General features: G+C 39.0%; 2 non-coding genes across 2 annotated transcripts; both read right to left on the bottom strand.

Annotated features, from left to right (window-relative positions):
* Nucleotides 1-3,102: 3,102 nt before the first annotated feature.
* LOC148576402 (small nucleolar RNA R71) lies at nt 3,103-3,210 on the bottom strand. Its single transcript, XR_015902826.1, has one exon. It is a non-coding gene; the product is annotated as a small nucleolar RNA R71 (small nucleolar RNA).
* Nucleotides 3,211-8,927: 5,717 nt separating this feature from the next.
* Nucleotides 8,928-9,035, bottom strand: LOC148576401 (small nucleolar RNA R71). The gene has a single exon (XR_015903809.1). It is a non-coding gene; the product is annotated as a small nucleolar RNA R71 (small nucleolar RNA).
* Between the last annotated feature and the right edge of the window lie 15,131 nt (nt 9,036-24,166).

The following is a 24,166-nucleotide window of genomic DNA, read 5'->3' as shown; positions in this document are numbered from 1 at the left end:
TATTCCGAGTAGGACTCTGGGATTGAATGACTGTGACGAACTTCAAACTCGCGAGTGCTGGGCGTAGTGACAGACGCAAAAGGAGGGTGAATCCTATTCCAGTATGATCGAGAACCTCAGATGATTAGCCGTGCTGTGATAGAGCATTTGGACCATTTTCACAAGAGGATGGGATGCAGCCATTGACAAGGGTGATGCCTCCAGACGATTAGCCATGCAGTGACAGCGCATCAGACCATTTTCCAGAGAGGATTAAAAGTAGCCATTGACAACGGTGATGTCCTTACATAAAGCCAGCCATGGAAAGGAGTAAGACTGATTGGACGAAGACAGCAGGAAAGCAGAGGTTTAGAGGAACGAAAGCATCTCTATACACTTATCTGAAATTCTCACCAATGATATACATAAGTGTTTCTATCCTTATTTTCTATCTATTTATTATTAATATTCGAAAACTCCATAACTATTTGATATCCGCCTGACTGAGATTTACAAGGTGACCATAGCTTGCTTCAAGCCGACAATCTCCGTGGGATCGACCCTTACTCACGTAAGGTTTATTACTTGGATGACCCAGTGCACTTGCTGGTTATTTGTATCGAAGTTGTGAATGAAAAACGATTTATTAAGACGTGCGTACAGAGTTTTTAGCGCCGTTGCCTGAGATCACAATTTCGTGCACCAAGTTTTTGGCGCCGTTGCCGGGGATTGTTCGAGTTTGAACAACTGACGGTTCATTTTGTTGCTCAGATTAGGTAATTTTCTTTTTGTTTTATTTTCAAAAATTTTTCAAAAACCTTTCAAAAATTTCTCATCTGTTTTCGAAAAAAAATAAAAAAATAAATCTTTTCAAAAATATATTTTTTTTCAGAATTTTTAAGAATGAATTCTAGAGTTTCATGAAGCATGTTGAAGCCTGGCTAGCTATAAAGCCATGTCTAATTCTTTTGGATAGGGGCTTCCAACCATCAGCATAGAGGCAAGTTAATTGGAATGTCAGCCGTGGCATGTCTGAGTTACATACTAAAGCTTGGCTGGCTATTAAGCCATGCCTAACCCTCGGATTGGAGCTTTAGACTAAGAATACAAGATTCCTGGAATTCATATTAAAAAATTTTGAAATCCTTATTTTCTTTTTCCTATATGTTTTTTTCGAAAAAAAAATATACAAAAATCCAAAAAAAATAAAAAAATTCATAAAAATAAAAAATATTTCATGTTTCTTGTTTGAGTCTTGAGTCAAGTTGAAAGTTTGGTGTCAATTGCATATTCATCTTGCATTTTTCGAAAAATTCATGCATTCATAGTGTTCTTCATGATTTTCAAGTTGTTCTTGGTAAGTCTTCTTGTTTGATCTTGATGTTTTCATGTTTTGTGTTTTTTCTTGTTTTTCATATGCATTCTTGCATTCATAGTGTCTATACATGAAAAATTTTTAAGTTTGGTGTCTTGCATGTTTTCTTTGCATTAAAAATTTTTCAAAAATAAGTTCTTGATGTTCATCTTGACATTCAAAGTGTTCTTGGTGTTCATCTTGACATTCATAGCATTCTTGCATGCATTCATTGTTTTGATCCAAAATTTTCATGCATTGAGTATTTTTCATGTTTTTCCCTCTCATCATTAAAAATTCAAAAATAAAAAAATATCTTTCCCTTTTTCACTCATAAATTTCGAAAATTTGAGTTGACTTTTTCAAAACTTTTTAAAATCTAGTTGTTTTTATGAGTCAAATCAAATTTTCAATTTAAAAATCTTATCTTTTTCAAAATCTTTTTCAAAAATCAAATATTTTTCACTTTTCTTATTTATTTTCGAAAATTTTAAAAATCTTTTTCAAAAATCTTTTTCTTATCTTTATCTCCTAATTTTCGAAAATAATATCATCAATTAATGTTTTGATTCAAAACTTTCAAGTTTGTTACTTGCTTATTAAGAAAGATTCAAACTTTGAGTTCTAGAATCATATCTTGTGATTTCTTGTGAATCAAGTCATTAATTGTGATTTTAAAAATCAAATCTTTTTCAAAACTAATTTCAATCATATCTTTTCAAAAATATCTCTTTAGCTTATCTTTTTCAAAATTTGATTTTAAAATATCCTTTCTAACTTCTTATCTTCTTATCTTTTCAAAATTGATTTTCAAATTTGTTTCAACTAACTAACTAACTTTTTGTTTGTTTCTTATCTTTTTCAAAACTACCTAACTAACTCCTTCTCTCTCTAATTTTCGAAAATATCTTCCCTCTTTTTCAAAATTTCTTTTTAATCAACTAATTATTTTAATTTTTGATTTTAATTCTCGAAAATTACTAACCTTTTTCAAAAACTATTTTCGAAAATCACTAACTCTTTTTCAAAAATTATTTTCGAAAATTCTCTCTCTCTCTCTTATCTCCTTCTATTTATTTATTCATCTACTAACACTTCATCTCACCCAAATTCGAACCCCCTCTCCCATCTGTGTTCGAATTTTTTCTTCTTCTTTTCTTCTACTCACACAGGGACCTCTATACTGTGGTAAAAAGGACCCCTATTATTATTACTTTTCTGTCCCTCTTTTTCATATGAGCAGGAGCAAGGACAAGAATATTCTTGTTGAAGCAGATCCAGAACCTGAAAGGACTCTGAAGAGGAAACTAAGAGAAGCTAAATTACAACAATCCAGCAAGCACCTTTCAGAAATTTTCGAACAGGAAGAGGAGATGGCAGCCGAAAATAATAATAATGCAAGGATGATGCTTGGTGACTTTACTGCACCTAATTCCAATTTACATGGAAGAAGCATCTCCATTCCTGCCATTGGAGCAAACAATTTTGAGCTGAAACCTCAATTAGTTTCTCTGATGCAGCAGAACTGCAAGTTTCATGGACTTCCATCTGAAGATCCTTTTCAGTTCTTAACTGAATTCTTACAGATATGTGATACTGTTAAGACTGATGGAGTAGATCCTGAAGTCTACAGGCTCATGCTTTTCCCTTTTACTGTGAGAGACAGAGCTAGAATATGGTTGGACTCTCAACCTAAGGATAGCCTGAACTCTTGGGATAAGCTGGTCAAGGCTTTCTTAGCCAAGTTCTTTCCTCCTCAAAAGCTGATTATGCTTAGAGTGGATGTTCAGACCTTCAGACAGAAAGAAGGTGAATCCCTCTATGAAGCTTGGGAGAGATACAAAGAACTGACCAAAAAGTGTCCTTCTGACATGCTTTCAGAATGGACCATCCTGGACATATTCTATGATGGTCTGTCTGAATTAGCTAAAATGTCCTTGGATACCTCTGCAGGTGGATCCATTCACTTAAAGAAAACGCCTGCAAAAGCTCAAGAACTCATTGACATGGTTGCTAATAACCAGTTCATGTACACTTCTGAGAGGAATCCTGTGAGTAATGGGACGCCTATGAAGAAGGGAGTTCTTGAAATTGATACTCTGAATGCCATATTGGCTCAAAATAAAATATTGACTCAGCAAGTCAATATGATTTCTCAAAGTCTGAATGGAATGCAAGCTGCATCCAACAGTACTCAAGAGGCATCTTCTGAAGAAGAAGCTTATGATCCTGAAAACCCTGCAATAGCAGAGGTGAATTACATGGGTGAACCTTATGGAAACACCTATAACCCCTCATGGAGAAATCACCCAAATCTCTCATGGAAGGATCAACAAAAGCCTCAACAAGGCTTTAATAATGGTGGAAAAAATAGGTTTAACAATAGTAAACCTTTTCCATCATCCACTCAGCAACAGACAGAGAACTCTGAACAAAATACCTCTAATTTAGCAAACTTAGTCTCTGGTCTATCTAAGGCCACTGTAAGTTTCATGAATGAAACAAGGTCCTCCATTAGAAATTTGGAGGCACAAATGGGTCAGCTGAGTAAAAGGATCACTGAAATCCCTCCTAGTACTCTCCCAAGCAATAGAGAAGAAAATCCAAAAGGAGAGTGCAAGGCCATTGACATAGTCAACACGGCCGAACCTGGAGAGGAAGGGGAGGACGTAAATCCCAGTGAGGAAGACCTCCTGGGACGTCTAGTGATCAATAAGGAGTTTCCCTTTGAGGAACCAAAGGAATCTGAGACTCATCTAGAGACCATAGAGATTCCATTGAACCTCCTTATGCCTTTCATGAGCTCTGATGAGTATTCATCTTCTGAAGAGAATGAGGATGTTACTGAAGAGCAAGTTACCAAGTACCTTGGTGCAATCATGAAGCTGAATGCCAAATTATTTGGTATTGAGACTTGGGAAGATGAACCTCCCTTGTTCACCAATGAACTAAGTGATCTGGATCAACTGACATTGCCTCAGAAGAAACAGGATCTTGGAAAGTTCATAATACCTTGTACCATAGGCAACATGATCTTTGAAAAGGCTCTGTGTGACCTTGGTTCAGGGATAAACCTCATGCCCCTCTCTGTAATAGAGAAACTGGGAATCTTTGTGGTGCAAGCTACTAAAAGTTGAAGGCCTTTACATCCCTGCTGATTTCATAATCCTTGATACTGGGAAGGATGAGGATGAATCCATCATCCTTGGAAGACCTTTCCTAGCCACAGCAAGAGCTGTGATTGATGTTGACAGAGGTGAATTAGTCCTTCAATTGAATGAGGACTCCCTTGTATTTACAACTCAAGGTTACCCTTCTATAAACATGGAAAAGAGGCACAGTAAGCTTCTCTCAAAACAGAGTCAACCAGAGCCCTCACAGTCAAACTCTAAGTCTGGTGTTGGGAGGTGATGAGCGGATAATTTATACGCTTTTTGACATTGTTTTTAGTATGCTTTTAGTAGGATCTAGTTACTTTTAGGGATGTTTTCATTAGTTTTTATGTTAAATTCACATTTCTGGACTTTACTATGAGTTTTTGTGTTTTTCTGTAATTTCAGGTATTTTCTGGCTGAAATTGAGGGACTTGAGCAGAAATCAGATTCAGAGGTTGAAGAAGGACTGTTGATGCTGTTGGATTCTGACCTCCCAGCACTCAAAATGGATTTTCTGGAGCTACAGAACTCGAAATGGCACGCTTCCAATTGCGTTGGAAAGTAGACATCCAGGGCTTTCCAGAAATATATAAGTCCATACTTTGGCCAAGAATTGATGACGTAAACTGGCGTTCAACGCCAGCTTTCTACCCAAATCTGGCGTCCAGCGCCAGAAAAGGAGCCAAAACCAGAGTTGAACGCCCAAACTGGCACAAAAGCTGGCGTTCAACTCCAAGAAGGACCTCTACATGTGCAACACTTAGGCTCAGCCCAAACTCACACCAAGTGGGCCCAGGAAGTGGATTTATACATCAATTACTTACTCATGTAAACCCTAGTAGCTAGTTTATTATAAATAGGACCTTTTACTATTGTATTTGGCATCTTTGGATTACCTTATGATCCTTTGATCACGTTTTGGGGGCTGGCCCTCTCGGCCATGCCTGGACCTTCACTTATGTATTTTTAACGGTAGAGTTTCTACACTCCATAGATTAAGGTGTGGAGCTCTGCTGTTCCTCAAAGATTAATGCAAAGTACTACTGTTTTCTATTCAATTCTTCTTATTTCGCTTCTAAGATATCCATTCGCACCCAAGAACGTGATGAAGGTGATGATTATGTGTGACGCTCATCATCCTTCTCCCTTATGAACGCGTGCCTGACAAACACTTCTGTTCTACATGAATTAAGCTAGAATGAGTATCTCTTAGATCTCCTAACCAGAATCTTCGTGGCGTAAGCTAGAATGATGGCAGCATTCAAGAGAATCCGGAAAGTCTAAACCTTGTCTGTGGTATTCCGAGTAGGATTCAATGATTGAATGACTGTGACGAGCTCCTAACTCGCGATTGCAGGGCGTTAGTGACAGACGCAAAAGGATAGTAAATCCTATTCCAGCATGATCGAGAACCGACAGATGAATAGCCGTGCCGTGACAGGGTGCGTGAGCATATTATTCACTGAGAGGATAAGATGAAGCCATTGACAAGGGTGATGCCTCCAGACGATTAGCCGTGCCGTGACAGGGCATTGGATTATTTTTCCGAGAGATGACCGAAAGTAGCCATTGACAGTGGTGATGTATCACATAAAGCCAGACATGGAAAGGAGTAAGACTGATTGGATGAAGACAGCAGGAAAGCAGAGGTTCAGAGGAACGAAAAGCATCTCCATTCGCTTATCTGAAATTCCTACCAATGAATTACATAAGTATTTCTATCCCTTCTTTTATTTATTATTCGAAAACACCCTTATCACTTTATATCTACCTGACTGAGATTTACAAGGTGACCATAGCTTGCTTCATACCAATAATCTCCGTGGGATTCGACCCTTACTCACGGAAGGTATTACTTGGACGACCCAGTGCACTTGCTGGTTAGTTGTATCGAAGTTGTGAACCATGGTATTGGCACCATGTTCTTGGCACCATTGCCAGGGAAAGAAAGAGCCATGAATTTTACATAATTAAAGTGTAATCACGATTACGCGTACCAAGTTGCTCACGTTGCCAGGGATTGATCGAGCCTGGACATCACAATTTCGTGCACCAAGTTTTTGGCGCCGTTGCCGGGGACTTAATTGTTCCTGTTTGGCGCCAAGAATCGTCTGAGATCCCAATCCCGGCAACAACACCAAGTTTTTGGCGCCGTTGCCGGGGATTGTTTGAGTTTGGACAACTGACGGTTCATCTTGTTGCTCAGATTAGGTAATTTTCTTTTTATTTTATTTTTCAAAACTTTTTCAAAAAAATCTTTCAAAAATATTTTCAAAAATCTCTCATCTGTTTTCGAAAAAAATAAAAATGTTTTCAAAAATTTTATTCAAGATTTTTAAGAATGAATTCTAGTGTTTCATGAAGCATGTGAAGCCTGGCTGGCTGTAAAGCCATGTCTAAATTCTTTTGGACTGAGGCTTCCAAACCATCAGAGGTAAGTTACATACTTGATAAATGATGAGCAGCAATTTGTTATCAAGAGCAATATACTCTGGTGTTAAATGCTGAAGCTTGGCTGGCCATTGGCCATGTCTAGTGTTTTGGACTGGAGCTTTCTTTGAAAGCTTGGCTGGCTAGTGAGCCATGTCTAATTCCTGGACTGAAGCTTTAGACTAAAAATGCAAGATTCCTGGAATTCATATTAAAAATTTTGGAATCCTTATTTTTCTTTTTCAATATAATTTTCGAAAAAAATCCAAAAAAAAATTAGGAAATCATAAAAATCAAAAATATTTTTCTGTTTCTTGTTTTGTGTCTTTTCTTGTTTTTCATATACATTCTTGAATTCTTAGTGTCTAAGCATTAAAGAATTCTAAGTTTGGTGTCTTGCATGTTTTCTTTGCATTAAAAATTTTTCAAAAATGTGTTCTTGATGTTCATCATGATCTTCATAGTGTTCTTGGTGTTCATCTTGACATCCATAGCATCCTTGCATGCATTCATTGTTTTGATCTAAAAATTTCATGCATTGCATAATTTTCATGTTTTTCAAAAAAATCAAAAAAAATATATCTTTCCCTTTTTCTCTCATCAAATTCGAAAATTTGGATTGACTTTTTCAAAAAATTTTAAAATCAAGTTGTTTCTTATGAGTCAAATCAAATTTTCAATTTGAAAATCTTATCTTTTTCAAAATCTTTTTCAAAATTCTTAATTATTTTCGAAAATTCCAAAAATATTTTTCAAAAATCTTTTTCTTATTTTTATATCAAATTTTCGAAAATAACAATATCAATTAATGTTTTGATTCAAAAAAATTGAAGTTTGTTACTTGCTTGTTAAGAAAGATTCAAACTTTAAGTTCTAGAATCATATCTTGTGATTTCTTATGAATCAAGTCATTAATTGAGATTTTAAAAATCAAATCTTTTTCGAAACTAATTTCAATCATATCTTTTCAAAAATATCTTCTTATCTTATCTTTTTCAAAAATATCTTTTCAAAATATCTTTTCTAACTTCCTAACTTCTTATCCTTTCAAAATTTGTTTCAACTAACTAACTAACTTTGTGTTTGTTTCTTAACTTTTTCAAAACTACCTAAGTAACTCTCTCTCTCATTTTCGAAAATATCTTCCCCCTTTTTCAAAATTTTTTTTTATTTATTAATTATTTTATTTTTTTTTAAATCTTAACTTTCGAAAATCACTAACATTTTTCAAAAACTATTTTCAAAAATCACTAACTCCTTTTCAAAATTAATTTTCGAAAATTCCCTCCTTCTCTCTCATTTTATTTTATTTATTTATTCATCTACTAACATCTCTTCCTCACATCATCACCAAATTCGAACCCCCTCCTCTATCTGTGTTCGAATTTCTTCTTCTTTTCTTCTACTAACAATAAGGAACCTCTTTACTGTGACATAGAGGATTTCTCTTCTTTTCTTTTTCTCTCCTCTTTCTTATGAGCAGGGACAGAGAAAAAGGCATTCTTGTTGAAGCTGATCCAGAACCTGAAAGGACTCTGAAGAGAAAATTAAGAGAAGCTAAATTACAACAATCCAGAGACAACTTGATTGAAAATTTCGAACAAGTAAAGGAGATGACAGCCGAACCCAACAACAATGCAAGGAGAATGCTTGGTGACTTTACTGCACATAATTCCAATTTACATGGAAGAAGCATCTCCATTCCTGCTATTGGAGCAAACAACTTTGAGCTGAAACCTCAATTAGTTTCTCTGATGCAGCAGAACTGCAAGTTTCATGGACTTCCATCTGAAGATCCTTTTCAGTTCTTAACTGAATTCTTGCAGATATGTGATACTGTTAAGACTAATGGAGTAGATCCTGAAGTCTACAGGCTCATGATTTTCCCTTTTGCTGTAAGAGACAGAGCTAGATTATGGTTGGATTCTCAACCCAAAGACAGCCTGAACTCTTGGGATAAGCTGGTCACGGCTTTCTTAGCCAAGTACTTTCCTCCTCAAAAGTTGAGCAAGCTTAGAGCTGATGTTCAAACCTTCAGACAGAAAGAAGGTGAATCCCTCTAAGAAGCTTGGGAAAGATACAAACAATTGACCAAAAAGTGTCCTTCTGACATGCTTTCAGAATGGACCATCCTGGATATATTCTATGATGGTTTATCTGAGCTATCAAAGATGTCACTGTACACTTCTGCAGGTGGATCCATTCACCTAAAGAAGACGCCTGCAGAAGCTCAAGAACTCATTGACATGGTTGCTAATAACCACTTCATGTACACTTCTGAAAGGAATCCTGTGAGTAATGGGACGCCTATGAAGAAGGGAGTTCTTGAAGTTGATACTCTGAATGCCATATTGGCTCAGAATAAAATATTGACTCAGCAAGTCAATATGATCTCTCAGAGTCTGCATGGAATGCAAGCTGCATCCAACAGTACTCAAGAGGCATCTTCTGAAGAAGAAGCTTATGATCCTGAGAACCCTGCAATAGCAGAGGTAAATTACTTAGGTGAACCTTATGGAAACACCTATAACTCAACATGGAGAAATCATCCAAATTTCTCATGGAAGGATCAAAAGCCCCAACAAGGCTTTAATAATGGTGGAAGAAACAGGTTTAACAATAATAAACCTTTTCCATCATCCACTCAGCAACAGACAGAGAACACTGAACAAAATGCTTCTAATTTAGCAAATCTAGTCTCTGATCTATCCAAGGCCACTGTGAGTTTCATGAATGAAACAAGGTCTTCCATTAGAAATCTGGAAGCACAAGTGGGCCAGCTGAGTAAAAGGATCACTGAAATCCCTCTTAGTACTCTCCCAAGCAATACAGAAGAGAATCCAAAAGGAGAGTGCAAGGCCATTGACATAAGCACCATGGCCGAACCTGTGAGGAGAGGAGAGGACGTGAATCCCAAGGAGGAAGACATCCTGGGACGTCCAGTGATCAATAAGGAGCTTCCCTCTGAGGAACCAAAGGACTCTGGAGCTCATCTAGAGAGCATAGAGATTCCATTGAACCTCCTTATGCCCTTCATGAGCTCTGATGAGTATTCCTCTTCTGAAGAGAATGAGGATGTTACTGAAGAGCAAACTGCCAAGTTTCTTGGTGCAATCATGAAGCTGAATGCCAAATTATTTGGCATTGATACTTGGGAAGTTGAACCTCCCTTGTTCATCAATGAACTAAGTGATCTGGATCAACTGACATTGCCTCAGAAGAGACAGGATCCTGGAAAGTTCATAATACCCTGCACCATAGGCACCATGATCTTTAAGGCTCTGTGTGACCTTGGTTCAGGAATAAACCTCATGCCCCTCTCTGTAATAGAGAAACTGGGAATCTATGGGGTGCAAGCTGCTAAAATCTCACTAGAGATGGCAGACAGCTCAAGAAAATAGGCATATAGACAAGTAGAGGATGTGTTAGTAAAGGTTGAAGGCCTTTACATCCCTGCTGATTTCATAGTCCTGGATACTGGAAAGGAAGAGGATGAATCCATCATCCTAGGAAGACCTTTCCTGGCCACAACAAGAGCTGTGATTGATGTTGACAGAGGTGAACTAGTCCTTTAATGGAATGAGGACTCCCTTGTGTTTAAAACTCAAGGATCTCCCTCTGCAACCATGGAGAGGAAGCAGAAAAAGCTTCTCTCAAAGCAGAGTCAACCAGAGCCCCCACAGTCAAACTCTAAGTTTGGTGTTGGGAGGCCACAACCAAACTCTAAGTTTGGTGTTAAACTCCCATATCCAAACTCTAAGTTTGGTGTTGGAGAGTCTCAACAAAGCTCTGCACATCTGTGAGGCTCCATGAGAGCCCACTGTCAAGCTATTGACATTAAAGAAGCGCTTGTTGGGAGGTAACCCAATGTTTATCTAACTCTTATTTTTATTGTTTTTCATATTTTCTTAGGTTCATGATCATGTGGAGTCACAAAATAAATATAAAAATTGAAAACGGAATCAAAAACAGCAGAAGAAAAATCACACCCTGGAGGAGCATCTGTCTGGCGTTCAGCGCCAGAACAGAGCATGGTTCTGGCACTGAACGCCCAAAATGGGCAGCTTCTGGGCGCTGAACGCCAGAACAGGCATGGTTCTGGCGTTCAACGCCAGAAATGGCACACAAATGGGCGTTGAACGCCCAAAATGGCCACCAACCTGGCGCTGAACGCCCAGAGTTGGGTACAAAGGCATTTTTACATGCCTAATGGGTGCAGGGATGTAAATCCTTGAACACCTCAGGATCTGTGGACCCCACAGGATCCACTCAGGATCTGTGGACCCCACAGGATCCCCACCTACCTCCACTCACTTCTTCTCACCACTCTCTTTCACACAACCCCATAAACACTCTTCCCCAAAAACCCTTCACCAATCACCTCAATCTCTCTTCCCCATCACCTCTTCACCACTCACATCCATCCACTCTTCCCCATAAACCTACCTCATAAACTCCACCTACCTTCAAAATTCAAAACCAATTTCCCACCCAAACCCACCCATATAGCCGAACCTTAACCCCCCCTCCCTTCCCTATATAAAGACCTCCATTCTTCATCAAATTCACACAACACACCCCTCTACACTCCTCTTGGCCGAAACCACATCTCCCTCTCCATATTTCTTCTTCTTCTTCTTCTATTCTTTTGTTTATTGCTCGAGGGCGAGCAATATTCTAAGTTTGGTGTGGTAAAAGCATAGCTTTTTTGTTTTTCCATTACCATTGATGGCATCTAAGACCGGAGAATCCTCTAGAAGAGGGAAAGCGAAGACAAAAGCTTCCACATCCGAGTCATGGGAGATGGAAAGGTTCATCTCCAAAGCCCATCAAGACCACTTCTATGATGTTGTGGCCAAGAAGAAGGTGATCCCTGAGGTCCCTTTCAAACTCAAAAGAAATGAGTATCCGGAGATCCGACATGAAATTCAAAGAAGAGGTTAGGAAGTTCTAACAAATCCCATCCAACAAGTCGGCATCCTAATGGTTCAAGAGTTCTATGCCAATGCATGGATCACCAAGAACCATGATCAAAGTAAGAACCCGGATCCAAAGAACTATGTTACAATGGTTCGGGGGAAATACTTAGATTTTAGTCCGGAAAATGTGAGGTTGGCGTTCAACTTGCCATACATGGAAGAGAATGCACGCCCCTACACAAGGAGAGTCAGCTTTGATCAAAGGTTGGACCAAGTCCTTATGGACATATGTGTAGAAGGAGCTCAATGGAAGATTGACTCCAAAGGCAAGCCGGTTCAACTAAGAAGATTGGACCTCAAGCCTGTAGCTAGAGGATGGTTGGAGTTCATTCAATGCTCAATCATTCCCACTAGCAACCGGTCTGAAGTTACTATAGACCGGGCCATCATGATTCATAGCATCATGATTGGAGAAGAGGTGGAAGTTCATGAGATTATACCTCAAAAACTCTACAAGGTGGCTGACAAGTCTTCCACTATGGCAAAGTTAGCCTTTCCTCACCTCATTTGCCACCTATGCAATTCGGCTGGGATTGACATAGAGGGAGATATCCTCATCAAAGAGGACAAGCCCATCACTAAGAAAAAGATGGAGCAAGCAAGAGAGCCCAGTCATGGAGCTCAAGAGGCGCAAGAAGCTCATTTCCATGAGATCCCGGAGATGCCTCAAATGCACTTTCCTCCACAAAATTATTGGGAGCAAATCAACACCTCCCTAGGAGAATTGAGTTCCAATATGGGACAACTAAGGGTGGAACATCAAGAGCACTCCATCATGCTTCATGAAATAAGAGAAGATCAAAAAGCAATGAGGGAGGAGCAACAAAGACAAGGAAGAGACATAGAAGATCTCAAGGACATCATTGGTTCCTCAAGAAGGAAACGCCACCATCACTAAGGTGGATTCATTCCTTGTTCTTATTTCTTTTGTTTTCGTTTTCTATGTTATGTGATTATCTAGGTTTGTGTCTTCATTACATGATCATTAGTAGTAGTAATTATGTCTTAAAGTTATGAATGTCCTATGAATCCATCACCTCTCTTAAATGAAAAAAATGTTTTAATTCAAAAGAACAAGAAGTACATGAGTTTTGAATTTATCCTTGAACTTAGCTTAATTATATTGATGTGGTGACAATGCTTCTTATTTTCTGAATGTATGCTTGAACAGTGCATATGTCTTTTGAAGTTGTTGTTTAAGAATGTTAAATATGTTGGCTCTTGAAAGAATGATGACTAGGAGACATGTTGTTTGATAATCTGAAAAATCATAAAAATGATTCTTGAAGCAAGAAAAAGCAGCAAAAAACAAAGCTTGCAAAAAAAAAAAATATAGGCGAAAAAAATAGAAAGAAAAAGAAAAAGCAAGCAGAAAAAGCCAATAACCCTTAAAACCAAAAGGCAAGGGCAAATAAAAAGGATCCCAAGGCTTTGAGCATCAGTGGATAGGAGGGCCTAAAGGAATAAAATCCTGGTCTAAGCGGCTAAACCAAGTTGTCCCTATCCATGTGCTTGTGGCGTGTAGGTGTCAAGTGAAAACTTGAGACTGAGCGGTTAAAGTCAAGGTCCAAAGCAAAAAAAAAAAAAAAAGAGTGTGCTTAAGAACCCTGGACACCTCTAATTGGGAACTTTAGCAAAGCTGAGTCACAATCTGAAAAGGTTCACCCAATTATGTGTCTGTGGGATTTATGTATCTGGTGGTAATACTGGAAAACAAAGTGCTTAGGGCCACGGCCAAGACTCATAAAGAAGTTGTGTTCAAGAATCATCATACTGAACTAGGAGAGTCAATAACACTATCTGAACTCTGAGTTCCTATAGATACCAATCATTCTGAAACTCAATGGATAAAGTGAGATGCCAAAACTATTCAAGAGGCAAAAAGCTATAAGTCCCGCTCATTTGATTGGAGCTATGTTTCATTGATAGTTTGGAATTTATAGTATATTCTCTTCTTTTTATCCTATTTGATTTTCAGTTGCTTGGGGACAAGCAACAATTTAAGTTTGGTGTTGTGATGAGCGGATAATTTATACGCTTTTTGACATTGTTTTTAGTATGCTTTTAGTAGGATCTAGTTACTTTTAGGGATGTTTTCATTAGTTTTTATGTTAAATTCACATTTCTGGACTTTACTATGAGTTTGTGTGTTTTTCTATAATTTCAGGTATATTCTGGCTGAAATTGAGGGACTTGAGCAGAAATCAGATTCAGAGGTTGAAGAAGGACTGCTGATGCTGTTGGATTCTGACCTCCCTGCACTCAAAATGGATTTTCTGGAGCTACGGAACTCGACATGGCGCGCTTCCAATTGCTTTGGAAAGTAGACATTCAGGGCTTTCCAGCAATATATAATAGTCCATACTTTGGCCAAGAATTGACGACGTAAACTGGCGTTCAACGCCAGCTTTCTACCCAAATCTGGCGTCCAGCGCCAGAAAAGGAGCCAAAACCAGAGTTGAACGCCCAAACTGGCACAAAAGCTGGCGTTCAACTCCAAGAAGGACCTCTACATGTGCAACACTCAGGCTCAGCCCAAACTCACACCAAGTGGGCCCAGGAAGTGGATTTATACATCAATTACTTACTCATGTAAACCCTAGTAGCTAGTTTATTATAAATAGGACCTTTTACTATTGTATTTGGCATCTTTGGATTACCTTATGATCCTTTGATCACGTTTTAGGGGCTGGCCCTCTCGGCCATGCCTGGACCTTCACTTATGTATTTTTAACGGTAGAGTTTCTACACTCCATAGATTAAGGTGTGGAGCTCTGCTGTTCCTCAAAGATTAATGCAAAGTACTACTGTTTTCTATTCAATTCTTCTTATTTCGCTTCTAAGATATCCATTCGCACCCAAGAACGTGATGAAGGTGATGATTATGTGTGACGCTCATCATCCTTCTCCCTTATGAACGCGTGCCTGACAAACACTTCTGTTCTACATGAATTAAGCTAGAATGAGTATCTCTTAGATCTCCTAACCAGAATCTTCGTGGCGTAAGCTAGAATGATGGCAGCATTCAAGAGAATTCGAAAAGTCTAAACCTTGTCTGTGGTATTCCGAGTAGGATTCAATGATTGAATGACTGTGACGAGCTCCTAACTCGCGATTGCAGGGCGTTAGTGACAGACGCAAAAGGATAGTAAATCCTATTCCAGCATGATCGAGAACCGACAGATGAATAGCCGTGCCGTGACAGGGTGCGTGAGCATATTATTCACTGAGAGGATAAGATGAAGCCATTGACAAGGGTGATGCCTCCAGACGATTAGCCGTGCCGTGACAGGGCATTGGATCATTTTCCCGAGAGATGACCGAAAGTAGCCATTGACAGTGGTGATGTATCACATAAAGCCAGCCATGGAAAGGAGTAAGACTGATTGGATGAAGACAGCAGGAAAGCAGCGGTTCAGAGGAACGAAAAGCATCTCCATTCGCTTATCTGAAATTCCTACCAATGAATTACATAAGTATTTCTATCCCTTCTTTTATTTATTATTCGAAAACACCCTTATCACTTTATATCTATCTGACTGAGATTTACAAGGTGACCATAGCTTGCTTCATACCAACAATCTCCGTGGGATTCGACCCTTACTCACGTAAGGTATTACTTGGACGACCCAGTGCACTTGCTGGTTAGTTGTATCGAAGTTGTGAACCATGGTATTGGCACCATGTTCTTGGCGCCATTGCCAGGGAAAGAAAGAGCCATGAATTTTACATAATTAAAGTGTAATCACGATTACGCGTACCAAGTTGCTCACGTTGCCAGGGATTGATCGAGCCTGGACATCACAATTTCGTGCACCAGGAGGCCACAACCAAACTCTAAGTTTGGTGTTGAACTCCCATATCCAAACTCTAAGTTTGGTGTTGGAAAGTCTCAACAATGCTCTGAACATCTGTGAGGCTCCATGAGAGCCCACTGTCAAGCTATTGACATTAAAGAAGCGCTTGTTGGGAGGCAACCCAATTTTTATTTATCTAATTTTATTTTTCTTGTTCTTTCATGTTTTATTAGGTTCATGATCATGTGGAGTCACAAAATAAATATAAAAATTGAAAACGAAATCAAAAATAGCAGAAGAAAAATCACACCCTGGAGGAAGACCTTATTGGCGTTTAAACGCCAGTAAGAAGCATCTGGCTGGCGTTCAACGCCAGAACAGAGCATGGTTCTGGCGCTGAATGCCCAAAATGGGCAGCATCTGGGCGTTTGAATGCCAGAATCGCACCCTGGAGAAGAGCTGGCGCTGAACGCCCAGAACAAGCATGGTTCTGGCGTTCAACGCCAGAAATGGGCAACAAATGGGCGTTCAACGCCCAGAATAAGCACCAATCTGGCACTGAACGCCCAGAGTTGTGTGCAAGGGCATTTTGCATGCCTAATTTGGTGCAAGGTTGTAAATCCTTGAACACCTCAGGATCTATAGACCCCACAGGATCCCCACCTACCTCCACTCACTTCTTCTCAGCCCTCTTTCACACAATCCCATAAACACTCTTCCCCAAAACTCTTCACTAATCACCTCAATCTCTCTTCCCTATAACCACTTTACCACTCACATCCATCCACTCTTCCCCATAAACCTACCTCATAAACTCCACCTACCTTCAAAATTCAAAATCAATTTCCCACCCAAACCCACCCTATATGGCCGAAATTAACCCCCCCTCCCCTCCCTATATAAAGCCCTCCATTCTTCCTCATTTTCACACAACACAACTCTCTCTTCTCTTCTTGGCCGAATACACCTCTCCCCCCTCTCCTCCATATTTTCTTCTTCTTCTTCATCTATTCTTTCTTCTCTTGCTCGAGGGCGAGCAATATTCTAAGTTTGGTGTGGTAAAAGCATAAGCTTTTTGTTTTTCCATTACCATTGATGGCACCCAAGACCGGAGAATCCTCTAGAAAAGGGAAAGGGAAGACAAAAGCTTCCACCTCTGAGTCATGGGAGATGGAAAGATTCATCTCCAAAGCTCATCAAGGCCACTTCTATGATGTTGTGGTCAAGAAGAAGGTGATCCCCGAGGTCCCTTTCAAGCTCAAGAAGAATGAGTATCCAGAGATCCGACATGAAATCCAAAGAAGAGGTTGGAAAGTTCTAACAAACCCCATCCAACAAGTCGGCATCCTAATGGTTCAAGAGTTCTATGCCAATGCATGGATCACTAGGTGATCAAAGTAAGAACCCAAACCCAAAGAATTATATTACAATGGTTCGGGAGAAATACTTAGATTTTAGTCCGGAAAATGTGAGGTTGGCGTTTAACTTGCCTATGATGCAAAGAGATGCACGTCCCTACACTAGAAGGGTCAACTTTAATCACAGGTTGGACCAAGTTCTTATGGACATATGTGTGGAAGGAGCTCAATGGAATATTGACTCCAAAGGCAGGCCGGTTCAATTAAGAAGACTGGACCTCAAGCCTGTGGCTAGAGGATGGTTGGAGTTCATCCAACGCTCCATCATCCCCACTAGCAACCGATCTGAAGTTACTGTGGATCGAGCCATCATGATTCATAGCATCATGATTGGAGAGGAAGTAGAAGTTCATGAAGTCATCTCCCTTGAATTCTACAAAATAGCCGAAAAGCCCTCTCCTGGGGCAAGCTAGCTTTTCCTCATCTTATTTGCCATCTATGTTACTCAGCTGGAGCTTTCATGGAAGGAGACATTCCCATTGAGGAAGAGAAGCCCATCACTAAGAAAATGATGGAGCAAGCAAGAGAGCCCATTCATGGATCTCAAGAGACGCATGAAGCTCATCACCATGAGATCCCGGAGATGCCTCAAATGCATTTTCCTTCACAAAACTATTGGGAGCAAATTAACACCTCCCTAGGAGAATTAAGTTCCAACATGGGACAATTAAGGGTGGAACATCAAGAGCACTCCATCGTCCTTCTTGAAATAAGAGAAGATCAAAAAGCAATGAGGGAGGAGCAACAAAGACAAGGAAGAGACATAGAAGAGCTCAAGGACATCATTGGTTCCTCAAGAAGGAAACGCCACCATCACTAAGGTGGACTCATTCCTTGTTCTTACATTCTCTATTTTTCGTTTTCTTTATGTTAAGTGCTTATCCATTTTTGTGTCTCATTACATGATCATTAGTATTTAGTAACTATGTCTTAAAGTTATGAATGTCCTATGAATCCATCACCTCTCTTAAATGAAAACTGTTTTAATTCAAAAGAACAAGAAGTACATGAGTTTCGAATTTATCCTTGAACTTAGTTTAATTATATTGATGTGGTGACAATGCTTCTTGTTTTCTGAATGAATGCTTGAACAGTGCATATGTCTTTTGAAGTTGTTGTTTAAGAATGTTAAATATGTTGGCTCTTGAAAGAATGATGATAAGGAGACATGTTATTTGATAATCTAAAAAATCATAAAAATGATTCTTGAAGCAAGAAAAAGCAGCAAAGAACAAACCTTGCAGAAAAAAAAAAATAGCGAAAAAAATAGAAAGAAAAAAAAAAGAGAGAAAAAGCAAGCAGAAAAAGCCAAAAACTCTTAAAACCAAGAGGCAAGAGCAAAAAGCCAATAACCCTTAAAACCAAAAGGCAAGGGTAAATAAAAAGGATCCCAAGGCTTTGAGCATTGATGAGATATTTTGATGAGAAACGAATTTCTACCAAAACACCCAAAACTAACCGGCAAGTGTACCGGGTCGTATCAAGTAATAAAAACTCACGGAAGTGAGGTCGATCCCACAGGGATTGAAGGATTGAGCAATTTTAGTTTAGTGGTTGATTTAGTCAAGCGAATCAAGTGTTGGTTGGGTGATTTGTGATTTGCAGAATGTAAATTGCATGGAATTAAAGAGAGCGGGAAAGTAAATTGCTGAAACTTAAATGACAAGAAATTAAATGACAGAAACTTAAAGTGCAAGAAATGTAAATTGCAGAATCTTAAAGTGCAAGAAATGTAAATTGCTTGAAAAGTAAAGGGGATTGGGATGAGGATTTGCAGAATTTAAACAAGGGAAAACTAAATTGCATCAAACAGAAGAGGAAAAGGGAGTTGGGATTGAACCGGATCTTATAACAGCAAAGTAAATGAACAATGAAAGCATTAAACAGAGAATTGAAATGAGAATTTAGATCTCAGGACCCAGAGACTAGAAAACCAAGTCTAGATCTCAATGCCTTCCTAGATCCCACAAGAACAATAGCAAGGAAATTGTAAATTGCAAAGAAAAGAGATGAAGATCAAGTAACAGAAACAGAAATGCTAATTCAATTAACAGTAAAGGAAACAGAGAGATCCAAGATTGAGATTGAAACAGAATTTCTTCAATTCTCCAATCCAAGATCCAAGACAAAAGTCAAATGAAATTGAAAGCAATGAAAGCAAGAAATTAAAGTTCACTCAAGTTCAAAAGCTCTTCGAAAACTATTATGAAAATTCTAAAAGGAAAGCTCTAAAAGAAAACTCTCCAGCAAAAAGCTCCCAAAACAAATTGAATTCTATCCTATTTATACACTTTCCAAAATGATCTTCAAGCCTTGAGTTGGGCCTTTGTTCTTGGTGGAATTGGGTTGAAAGAGGCCTTGGTTGATTGCTCTTGAAGATTGAAGAAGAACCGAAGTGAACCAATTGAACCGGAAATGGAGTTAGCCAACGTTGGTCTTCAACGTTAGGGTCAAAGTTAGGGGTCTAACTTTGACCCTAACTTTTCATATCAGCAAACCACATTCTTCTGGTTTAGACGTTGGCGCCAACGTTAGGGGTCTAACTTTGACCCTAACGTTGGCCTTGCTTGGTATGATTGGTGCCAACGTTAGCCTCCACGTTAGGGGGCTAACGTTGGCGCAAACGTTGCCTACTCCCCCATTGTGATTTAAGTGCCAACGTTAGCCTCCAAGTTAGGGGGCTAACGTTGGCGCAAACGTTGGTAGCCCATGGAGAAACTCTCAAGTTCCAACGTTAGCCTCCAAGTTAGGGGGCTAACGTTGGAGCTAACGTTGGCTACTTCCAAAGAGTGATTCATATGCCCAACGTTAGCCTCCAAGTTAGGGGGCTAACGTTGGGGCTAACTTCATGCAACCCGGTTCAATTTTCACTTATTCCATTGTCCTCTCTTCACTCCTAGCCATTCCTCTTTGCTTCAACCTTTCTCCAAGCCTTCTTCACCTATCATTGATCAACCAAACTAATCAAAGTTTTGCTCAAAATCATGAGGTATTCAATCTTCCACAATATGCAACAAATATAGTTCAAAACCTCATGAAATGGCATGAATTCACATATGGTTGGTTCAATCAAGGGAAACATGAAAATCTACTCAATTAGCTTGCTTGTAGCTTAAGAAAGTGCATAATTCTAATGAAAACAAAAGAAAAAGACTAGCTAAAATGGGCTAAGATGACTTGTCATCACAACACCAAACTTAAAGCTTGCTTGTCCCCAAGCAAGAAATGAATTTATTAAGAAGAAAGAATGAAATGGAAGAGGAAGTTCATGCTAGCAAAGTGTTATTGATAGTTCATGGGGTTTTATGTGGATATGCAAATGCTCACTTCTTATTGACTCCTAGGCCTAGAAAGTTTCCTTCAAGTTTCAAGTGACATACTGCTATGACCTCTCATTATTCCTTTATCCTTGGCTATTACTTTATTCAAAAGCTTTATTTGAGTGTCATGTGTAGCAAGTTCATTTTCTTTTTATACTTGACACATTATTCACCATAGACACTTGGCTCACATTCCTTCTTAAAACATTGATGCCCAGCACCTCTTTGGGCTACTAAATGCTTTGTAGTTAGGTTGCTCTTGATAGTGGATTTTCAGCTGATGATCCCGGGTTAGTTAACCCAAGTCACCAAGTGTTGAGGCACTCCTAAGAGCTTACTAATCCAAGCAGATCCTAGTACAAAAACATCACAGGCATATATTTCAGAGTTCAAGCTATTGGTGTCCAGCTTTATTTCTTTTTGTTTTTCTTTTGTTTTGCCACCTTTTAGCTTTCTTTGTTCTTTCTTTCTTTTTTTTGTTTTTCTTTCTAACCAAGGAATTCTATTCAATTGAGATTCATAGACAATAGGCCACTCTCTACTTAGAAGGAGATATCTTAGCTCTTTATTCACTAAAGTGAGTTATAATGCAATCACACACACCACCACTTACTTTTATTCCACTTCTAACTAACAGAGACCATTTCACTTCACATTCAAACTGTTCTTTTATTAAATTTAAAGATGCAGGGGACAACACATACTTCTTGTTAAGTGAAAATGAACACACAAGCCAACACATAAAAAACCAGCCTACAAAAACATAATTGATGCATACTACACTAACAGTTTCTGTTAAAATGGGCATATTCATACTTCCAAATTTGAGCAATTCAATACTGATGGAGTTAAATGACAATACAACCTCTTGGTGGCTCCTTCTTCTTTCATCTCAGCTAATGGTGAGTAGTCCTCCCATAAGAGTGATTGATTTTCTGCAGTGTTAATGGAAGTTGCTTGTTTCTCAAGCCCTTATGTGATTTGTTAGTGTGCAAGACTTTCTTGTAGGCGTTTGAACTTACTTTGGTGTGTGAACACCAAACTCAGTCTCTTGCCATGTTTCTTATCCATAACCATATGTGAAAGCTTAAATCTTCGCTAAAGGTAATAAAATTGAAAACTAGAAACAGACAATGCTTAAATGATTTGTCAGATTGCTTGGAGCTGGTAGCTCTTTATATAGAAAGTGAGAATGTGCTTTTAAGTAAGATTTTGGTGGAACACCAAACTTAGAATCCTTCATTCTCCCTTAATATGTTTTGGTGTGAAACACCAAACTTAGCTCCTTGCAATACATACTACTCATTTAACCTTTTTATTGAACTAACTATGAAAGAAAAGTACCTCCGGTTGGGTTGCCTCCCAACAAGCGCTCTTTTATTGTCACTAGCTTGACATCTTTCAATTCTTTTTAAGAGGGCTGTAGGTGTTGAACCTCTTTTTCCTTAACCCATTGTCCTCCTAAGTACAACTTTGCTCTGTGCCCATTCACAGTGAATTGATTCTTTGTTGCCTCATCTAGCAGTTCAATATTCCCATAGGGAAAAATCTTTGTCACCAAGTATGGGCCAGTCCACTTAGACTTCAGTTTGCCAGGGAAGATTTTAAGCCTTGAATTATACAGGAGTACTTGTTGTCCAGGCTTGAATTCCTTCTTTGTGATCTTCTTGTCATGCCACTTCTTAGCTTTCTCCTTGTATATCTTCGCATTTTCATAAGCTTCCAGTCTGAATTCATCCAGTTCATTTAGTTGTAACAACCTTTTTTCTCCTGCAGCTTGGGGGTCAAGGTTGAGGAGTTTAGTGGCCCAAAAAGCTCTATGTTCAAGCTCTACAGGGAGGTGGCAGGATTTGCCATACAATAGCTGAAAGGGTGACTTGCCAATAGGAGTTTTAAAAGCTGTCCTATATGCCCACAGTGCATCCTCTAGCTTTCTAGCCCAATCCTTTCTTGTGATTCCCACTGTTTTCTCTAGGATCTTCTTTAATTCTCTATTTGCAAGTTCAGCTTGGCCGTTAGTCTGAGGGTGGTAGGGTGTGGCTACTTTGTGAATTACTCCATATTTGTGAAGGAGTTTCTCCATTTGTTTGTTGCAAAAGTGACTACCACCATCACTAATAAGACTTTTGGGCACTCCAAACCTAGTGAAGATGTGCTTTTTGAGGAATTGGAGGACGATCTGTGCATCACAGGTGGTTGTGGCTATAGCTTCTACCCATTTTGAGACATATTCCACTGCTACCAGGATGTATCTAAAAGAATAGGAAGGAGGAAAAGGCCCCATGAAATCAATTCCCCACAGATCGAACAATTCTAATTCCAAGATAAAATTTTGAGGCATCTCATTCCTTCTTGTTAATCCTCCTGCTTTCTGGCATTCATTACATTGGTGTACATATCTTCTGGCATCCTTGAAAATAGTTGGCCAATAGAAGCCACTCTGTAGTATTTTTGCGGCTGTTTTTTCTGGGCCAAAGTGTCCACCATAAGCTGAACCATGACAATGCCACAAGATGTCCCTCACTTCACTTTCAGGAATACACCTCCTGATCACTCCATCAGAGCATCTCTTGAATAAGAAGGGTTCATCCCATAAAAATTTCCTTGCTTCTTTAATCAACTTCTTCACTTGTTGCTTAGAGAATTCTTGCGGTATCTTCCTTCCCACTTTGTAATTTGCTATGTCAGCAAACCAAGGTGCTTGATGGATCTGCAGAAGGTGCTCATCTGGGAAGCTTTCATTTATTGGCTGGGATGCTTTTTGATTTGTTTCATGTGGTAGTCTTGACAGATGATCAGCGACCTGGTTTTCAGTGCCCTTCCTATCTCTTATTTCAATGTCAAATTCTTGTAGAAGCAGTATCCACCTGATGAGTCTTGGTTTAGCATCCTGTTTTGACATCAAATACTTAAGTGCAGCATGATCAGTATAAACTACAACCTTCGATCCTATCAGATATGATCTAAACTTATCAAATGCATAAACTACAGCTAGCAACTCTTTTTCTGTTGTAGTGTAATTTCTTTGGGCCTCATTCAACACTTTACTTGCGTAATATATGACATGATGCAAATTCCCCTTCTTTTGCCCAAGTACAGCACCAATTGCAATGTCACTTGCATCACACATGAGTTCAAAAGGTAATCCCCAATCTGGGGGTGTGATTATTGGTGCTGTTGTGAGTTTATTTTTTAAAGTTTCAAATGCATGCTGACAGTTTTCATCAAAAACAAAAGGGTTATCAAGCATTAACAGATTACTTAAAGGTTTGGCTATTTTTGAAAAGTCCTTGATAAACCTTCTGTAAAATCCGGCATGCCCCAAGAAACTTCTAACAGATTTCACATTAATTGGTGGAGGGAGTTTTTCTATAATCTCAACTTTTGCCTTATCAACCTCTATCCCTTTTCTTGAGACTTTATGGCCAAGAACAATTCCTTCGGGTACCATAAAATGGCATTTCTCCCAGTTTAAAACCAAATTAGTTTCTTGGCACCGTTTCAAGACAAGAGTTAAATGGTTTAGGCAAGCATTGAAATTATCACCAAAAACAGAGAAGTCATCCATGAAGACTTCTAAAAATTTTTCGACCATATCAGAAAAAATGGAGAGCATACACCTTTGAAATGTGGCAGGGGCGTTGCAGAGCCCAAAAGGCATCCGCCTATACGCAAAAACTCCAAATGGACATGTGAAGGCAGTTTTCTCTTGGTCCTTGGGGTCTACCACGATT

The sequence above is a fragment of the Arachis ipaensis genome, chromosome B1 (genome assembly GCF_059453495.1).
Source record: "Arachis ipaensis isolate K30076 ecotype BB chromosome B1, ASM5945349v1, whole genome shotgun sequence".
Classification (NCBI taxonomy): Eukaryota; Viridiplantae; Streptophyta; class Magnoliopsida; order Fabales; family Fabaceae; genus Arachis; species Arachis ipaensis.
Note: the sequence above shows the minus strand (reverse complement) of the source record. Positions and strands in the feature narration are given on the sequence as shown.